At 30.0% G+C, this 8,390-nt stretch overlaps 1 protein-coding gene across 2 annotated transcripts in view; it reads left to right on the plus strand.

Annotated features, from left to right (window-relative positions):
• The window catches only part of LOC100208378 (von Willebrand factor D and EGF domain-containing protein), a 111,441-nt gene that overhangs the window by 27,037 nt on the left and 76,014 nt on the right, over positions 1–8,390 (plus strand). The gene's annotated exons all lie outside the window — the stretch shown is intronic.

Consider the following 8,390-nt stretch of genomic DNA (forward strand, 5'->3'; position numbering starts at 1 on the left):
AAAATGGCAGTATTAATCTTGATGTAGGCTAATCTGTAAAAACACAGACACCATTTTTAAACTAAGCTGCTAACATCAGTAGTAATGATTTTATAAAAAAGGTTTAAAATTATTGTAATATATAGATTGCTGATAATGTTGATATGCATAACCCAGCAAAAAATTTTTTAATTAAAAAAAAAAAAGTTATTAGTATTGAGAGAAACTGGATATTTTAAGGTCTTTTAACAAAAAAAAAAGGTTGTAACGAAAACAAAATTAAAAAATGCTTCCTTGACTAAAGTGTTCGTATCGGCCTTTAGTCATGAGCATTTAATTGACAGTTTTATTTGAAAGAATTCAAATAAAACTTTCAATTAAATGCTTACGACTCTCTAAAGCAAATATTTATACAAAATTAAAGTCGAAAATGTTTAAAAAAACAAATTTAAACCACTAAGTTATTAAAAAATAAATTTGAGATTTGTGATGTCTGCTAACAAATTTAAAAATTTTTTATAAATTTTCTTTTTATTATTATTTTTGTTATCAATTATTGTATAATTTAAAACATTTAAATCTTAAATATTTTAATCGCAATTAACATTTAAATCTTAAACCTATAAATCTTTAAAGTTGAAATTATAGAATTCTTTAAAGTTTCCCCCCTTGTGAAAGAATTAACTGTTTAACTAGGTTAATCAATGTTTAGTTCTTGTGTTCAGTTATTAAATCTTCTTTTAAATTTTAATGTAAAGTTGTGGAAAAATTTATTGGTTATACAATATACATTTACAATAATAAGGCTATTGGCATATTCTTCAAAGTTTTGAATGAGACTGTTAAAACTTTCTTCTGTAAACTTGTTAAAGCTAAACATAAACTAAGAAAACTCATCTACCAAAGAGGCTAAGCTTGGTGAATCTTAGTTTTCTTGCATTTTTTTCTATTTTTTTTCTGATATCACTCTTTCCGTTGTTTTGCTTTTTTAAGTTTTCAGTCTAAGATATTTTAGTTTAAAGGATTGCTGCATCATTTTGTTTTTTGTAAGAAGGAAAAACTTTATATAGTAGAACTAATGCAATGTTGCCAAATTTTACTGCAGTTTATAATTTTTTGCAAACTATATAATGTATTTGTTATGATATATTTTAAATTTAAAGCTTTTTAAATTAATAAAATGCAATCAAAATGCATGCTTACAAAAAAAGGAAACAAAAAAATAAAACGTATCATCTCTGTAAGAATCTGCTTTAAATGAAATTACTCAAACAAATTCAAATTTGCCATGCATACCATTTAGTATTTTAAAAGACACTCTAAATTAAGTAAAGCCAAAAATGTTTCATATTGCTGTATGTTATTTTAATATAAATGGTTATGTTATTTTGATATAAGTATGAAAGAGCTGATAACTGATTTTCTTTTTAACTTTCAAGAGCAAGGGGTGGAGATGGCTGAAGAAATTTATGAAATAGTTAAATCATAGGCATATAAGGTCAGTTTTAAATACATGCTATCATTTTCTGCTCTGCTCTGGTTAATTTTAGCTGCCTAACTTTAGAATATATTAGGCTTCAGATATTCAACTTAAGTTATCAAAATTTTAACTATCACGCTTTTCACAGTACAATCTAATAAGCTTTAAAGATGGTGTCATTTGATGTTCTTTTAAAGATATATCTACTAAATGGGATATTCTCTATACAGTGTTGATAACCTTAAAAAACTGCTGAGCTATTAAAGTGCATTTTATAGAATGAAAGAATACGAGTGCACAATTTGAAAGCTTGTGTGTGCAAAAACAGAAAAATGGAACCAATAAAACAAAAAATTGCTATAAGTTGTATTATACTTTTTAAAGTAATTTATATATATTTTCCAAAAGTATATATTGATTTTGCAGGGAAAAATATGGCTAAAACATAGTTAAATGACATTTTCAAAAAAATCATTTATTTGCGCAACTGTCAAAAGCTAATAAAATAAGATTTAAAAATAAAACAAACTCTATATATCTATCACAAAATTTATTAATTTCATTTGCAATTTATTTATAGTTAAAACATATATATTTAAACAAGTTAAAGCTCTATATTAGGCCTATTTAAAGTCAACTCCAAAAAAAAGATTGCGTAGTTAAATCATGCAACTTATTTAAAGTTGCAGAGATATATCTTTTGACTAGTTTATGTATTCAGCCTCCTTCAAAAATATCATGTCTAGTTTGGATTAAAAGTGTTTTAGAATACAAATTTTCATTTCTATTTAGAATTCTTTCAAAGATGATGACATTTAGCAAATTTTTAGAACAAAATCCAAAATTGACAAAACCAAATGCGTGAGGGACTTTAGACTGTATTTTGAATGTTACTTGTTTGAATGTTACTTGATTCAAGTTTATCATTTGTTAAGTCTCTATACTGAAAAAAAAAATATCTTTCATAGATAAAGGTGCAAACTGCATTTTAACTTTAAACATTTATGTGGCCAATTTATATTAATTCTCATGGTGTATAGTAATGGAAACATTTTTTATCAGTAATAAATTAATTTTTGTAATCATCAAAATATGTTTTGGTAGTTAGGTAAATGTATTTTTGATGTATTTCTATTTTGATGCAATTCTAAGGGCTCATTTGTGGAACAGTTTATATTTTTCAGCAGTTGGTTGTTTAGTGTTTTTTTTTTTTAACATCTTCACTCCTAACAAGGCTGCAAGCAACCACTAATTAGTGTTGGAAATTAATGGAGAGAAAAGATGAAGATTGTAGAACAAGATTGACAGACAACTTGAAAGATTTCAAATTATATGAATCAGGAAAGCAAAATGTATGAAATGAATTCCAAAGAACTGATGTTTGAGGAAAAAAACTAGAGGAGTAACAGTTTTTGGAGCACTTAGGAAAAGTCACAAAAAAAGGATGAGACTTAATTGAATGACAAGTAACACGAGAATGAATTTTAGTAGATTGCACAAGAGATGCTATCTCTTTAGAGCAGTGTCCTTTATAGTATTTGTAGAAAAGAGAAAGAGAAGCAACATTATGACAACATGATAATGATTGGAGGTTAGCTACAAGAGCAGCTCCAACTATGTTTACAATGCGTTTTTGCACCTTGTCTAAAAGAGAAAGGGCATCATTAGAAGATCCGTCCCAGATATGACAACAATATTCTATACAAAGCCGGATTTGAGATTTATAGAGATAGAGAATAGAATCCAGAGTAAGAAAGTGTCAAGCTCGATAAAGAGATGCAACCTTAGCAGATGTTAATTTTGCAATGGATTTCATATATGGTTTCCAAGAAAGGTCAGAAGTAAGAGTTAATCCTAGAAGATGAAGGGTAGATGACTCATCAAGTACATTACTGTTCATAAATATAGGAAAATCTAAATTATTGCGATAACAATCGGCTGAAAAAAATTGAGTTTTATCTGAATTAAAGTTCACCAGCCACTGTGAGCCCCAGGATCCTTTTCAAGCTCAAAAGAGTGTTAGCTTCTTATCATGACAAGAATTAATGGTAGTATCATCAGAGAAAAATACCACCTTAGATGTGAGAATATCTGGAAGATTATTAATGTAAATTAAAAAGAGTATAGGGTCAAGGATTGAACATTGAGGAAACCCTGAAGTTACAGAATAAGAAGAGTGTTGTCCGTCGAGGACAATTTTTATACTACGATTGGAAAGGAAGGATTCAATAATCTTAAAGATGTTACCAGATGCACTGAAAGAAGAAAGCTTATGGAGAAGAGCAGCATGCCAAACCCTATCAAAAGCTTTAGAAATGTCAAGAGAAATGGCCTTAACCTCTCCACGTTTATCTAGTGCATAATAAAACCTATCAGTTGTTACTGTTAGTGAATCAGCTGAAGAATAAGATGGTTGAAATCCATATGGATGATCACAAAGTAAGTTATTAAATTCAAGATAAGAGATTAAGTGTTTGTTAATTAAAGATTCAAATACCTTGCTTATTATAGGAAGAAGACTAATGGGACAGTAGTTAGACGAATCAGATCGCTCTCCAGAGTTTTTTAGGATAGGGATAACAGATGCCGCTTTCCAGCAGGCTGGAAAACATGACTCTGATAAGCACTTGTTGAATAGTTTTGAAAGTATAGACGACAGCTCCGAAGAACACTTCTGCAAGAGTATAACAGGTATGTTTTCCGAGCCACAAGCTGTAGAAGAGTCTAGGCAGGAAATCACTTTAGATACAGAAGCTGAATCCACATGGTTATGTAAGAAGCACATTTATCAGCAGGTAGAAGAAAAATTTCTACCCAAGGGCCATCATGAAGAAAATCACGGAAAGAATCCCAGTCAGCTTTAAGGTAGTTGTAAGAGGTACGATGATAGGGGGATTCAGATGAAGAAGAAGAATGAGATAATAGTTTTAAAGAGATCAAACTGTGATCAGAAGCACCTAAGGGTGAATGTGGAGAAACTGAGCACTGACTAGGATCAGAAACAAGACATAAGTCAAGTAGAGAAGATAAATGATTTGGGTTGTCTGGAAAGCGAGTTGGAAAGTTGTGGGCTTTAACATCTGCAGAGTGACTTGCACTAGAGCCAAGCCATTCTGTGTGATGAGCATTCAAGTCACCAACAACGATATTTGCTGATGGATAAATAGAGAGGACTTGGTCAATTTGATCAGAAATAACATCAAAAAGAGTGCAGTCTTGAAATGAAGGAGAGCGATATAGAACAAAGAGAAAGGCGATAGAGTGAAGTGGTGCTAAACGAAAGCACATAAAAGAATAGTCGGTGGATTTAAACCTAGTTTAACAACAAATGGGTGAATTCTTACGAATGTAAATGCCCAGGCCAAGCAGGTGACTATTGGAGTCTTTACAAATTAAAGGAAGATAACCATCAACACTAAGATCACAAGATGAGACAGCTGAACTCAAATAAATCTCACAAGGAGCAAGTAAGTCTGTTGAACTTTTTAAGAGATAAGACTCATCAGAAGAAAAGTTAGTTCAAAGACCATGAATATTAGTGAATGATAGGTTTAGAGAACTTGGTGATGAGTGATTATTAAGCCGTAACAAAGGGCTCCAAATGTGGCCTTGACAATGCACACCAAAAGTATAAACAGGGACACCATCGATGGGCAACATGGCACTGTTAATACTTTGATATTTTTCAGCTGTTGATGGAATCAGCCTCTTGATAGCTACCACAAAGTCTAGGAAACCTGACTACCAGCTGGCCTCAGAACCATAAAACTGAGTTTTAGAGTTGTACCCTCATTAGGAGATAATAGAATGAGTTGCCTAATCTTAAAAACAGAGACACAAGCAAAACCCATACATTGAGTCAGTAAAATCCATCATTCTGCTCAAGATGAGTATTTTTATCGAGACACCATCTTTAGCCTTTACTCAACCAAGAGGCCTAAGGCAGGGAGTGTTTTAAGTCGGAGTTGGCTTCTCCTAGCCTTTGCCTAAAAAATTGTATCCTACAAGGCAGCAAGACATGAAGCAGATTGTACTGGGTTACATGTTACCAGTAGCAGAATAACCTGACCTGACAATGTGAATTTCAAATAAAAATAATATATTTTAAAGATGTATCAATGTTTATGCAGCCCCAGTCACAAACCTGACCCCAGTCGAATATTAACCCTGATTGTTTACTATATGCAATGAAACTCAAATAAAAGATTTTGATCTTCAAAATATTTATACTTTTTATATTGCAGTGGTTTGACAAGTGTTTCTGGTCATAAACAGCTATTTGCTCCTTGAATTTAGTTCTCCGAATTCTAATTTACCTTTTGTTCTGATCATCTGCTTCCTTTCAAATTGGTATGTTCAATAATAATCAATAAAAGCCCAGGTCAAATGTTTGAAAGATTTGGTATAAATCTTTATGGTGTATATATAGTTTATTGAATATTTATTTTGTTATTTTTTATATTATATTATTATAGATATTTGTTTAAATGTTTATCGAAAGAAAGTTTATTATTATATATAACCCTAATCTTTTAAATAACAGATGTTAACTCTAAGTGTACTTGTTTTACTAATAATAACATGATATTTTTCTGAATTGGCTTTCATATCGTTGTTTTCAAACAATTAGAAAAATCAATATGCAGTATTTTGCAGATCACTCACAACAGAAATAAAACCTTTTTTGCACTAAAAAGGAATGTTATTATTAGCATACTATGGAATGTCAACATTAAGTAAAAATAGAAATAAATCACTTATGAAGATGTTAAACAGTAGCAGACCTTCATTTAAGCCTTGTTGGATGTTAAACAAAAAATCAGAGAAAGAACTGTTTAGATCATTTTTTACTTTCTGACTTCTTTTGCTAAGATACAATTGAATAAGTTTTATCCTGTTTCTGCTTAAACAATAAGCACTCGGTTAAGTGACAAGCAATGTATGCTGGATGGAATCTAAATCTTTTAAGAGGTTCGTACAAAAAACAAGAAAAAAATAATGTTTTCCCAATATCGCAACAAGTTAGTATTTAAGTGTTGAGATGTGTAAGAGAAGGACTATAATAGAGAAGTAGTATAGTGCAGAATCACTAGAAGATTTTTTTATCAATTAGCATGGTATTTAATGACATGCTAATTTGATTTAGTTCACTAAATCCTGTATCTTATCTCAGAACTAACTAATAATTTGCCGTCCACTGTGTGTGTGTGTATATATATATATATATATATATATATATATATATATATATATATATATATATATATATATATATATATATATATATATATATATATCCATATATATATATATATATATATATATATTATATATATATATATATATATATATATATATGTATATATATATATATATATAAAAGATAGAGGATTTAGTGAATTGATAATAATGATGCTTAGCATCTGACAGTACCTTTTTACATTTCTTGCAATAAAAATAGCTGTTTGTTCTCAAGAGAGTTGTTCTCTCTATATATAAAAAAAAAAGATTATGATTAGATATAGCACTTGCACAAGAAAGTGAAAACCATGGAGTAAAATGAGGCTCGATTTAAAACCAAAGAGAAGGAACAAAAGCTTTCATTCCTGCATTAATCTAGGAGGTTATATAAGAGCCACATATATCAGCTGAGAGAAAAAAAACACCCCAAGGGTTGTCATAAAGAAAATCATGAAAAAAATCTCAGACATTCTGACATTGCATGGTCAGAACAACCTAAGGCAGATTAAGGAGAAACTGAATACAAGCTAGGTTTGGAAACAAGACACAAATCAAGGAGTGAATGTAAATGATTCGAGATGTCAAGAAAATGAATTACAAAGTTAACTATTTGAGTAAGAGATTAAGAAATGCAGAAGTTATAGGCTTTAATGCCAGCAGGGTCAGTGGCGTTATGGCCAAGCCATTCAGTGTGATGAACAATTAAGTCACCAATAATAACAATATTGGCAGGGGGAGGTAAAGAGAGAGGGCATGGTCAATTTGATCAAAAGTTACATCTAAAAGAGTGAAGTCTTGGGAAGTAGGAGAGCAATAAAGAGAAAGGTGATAGAGTGAAGAGGCGCTAAACAGAAGCACATAGAAGAGTCGTCAAAAGATTCAACCTGATTTTATGACAAATAAGTGAATTAATGCGTATGTATACCCCCAAGCCAAGCATGTGACTATTAGAGTCTTTGCAAATTAAAAGTTAGTACCCATCAACACAAGATTATAGAAGGAATAGCGGAATTTAACTTAGTCTCACTAAGAGCAAAAAATTCTCACTAAGAGCATTTAACTTTGTCGCAAATCTCCTGTGGTAGGGTTGAGTGGGCTAGGTCTCCAACAATGTATGCAAAGATGTATATATTTATAATTTAATATATGTATTATTTTATAAGTATTCTACAAAAAAATGTGTTCAATGTTCTTTTAAAATGCTCAATGTTTGGTCAGAAGAACAGAATAATAATAAATTATTTGTAATCACTTATCAATTTTTTGTTATTTACACAATGTTTTGTTAGTAAAGAATTATGACAAAAAAAAAAGTCATTTAAAAAGTCAACATGTTTAACAATGTTTATAATCAAATTAGATCAATAAAATATAAACTATTTATTAAGTCGCAATTGTCACGTGATTGTAATGTTTTAACACCATTTGAAATTGTATATTCTGATATCATTGTGATGTGTATAATGCATGTAGGTTTATGAGCATATTGAAATAATATAAAATAAATGACATAATTTCCGTATAAAAGTTATCTATACCCTCCTTTAAACAGTTTGGCAGTTAATTTATGCAAAAAAGTTGTAAAGAATTCAAATTTAAAAGTTGAAAAAAAGTAAAAAAGTTATTAAAATAAATCTATTACTTTTATGTTATTGTTTGAACAATTTTGAGCAGGTTTGAAGCATTTTAA

This window comes from Hydra vulgaris, chromosome 04 (genome assembly GCF_038396675.1).
Source record: "Hydra vulgaris chromosome 04, alternate assembly HydraT2T_AEP".
NCBI lineage: Eukaryota > Metazoa > Cnidaria > Hydrozoa > Anthoathecata > Hydridae > Hydra > Hydra vulgaris.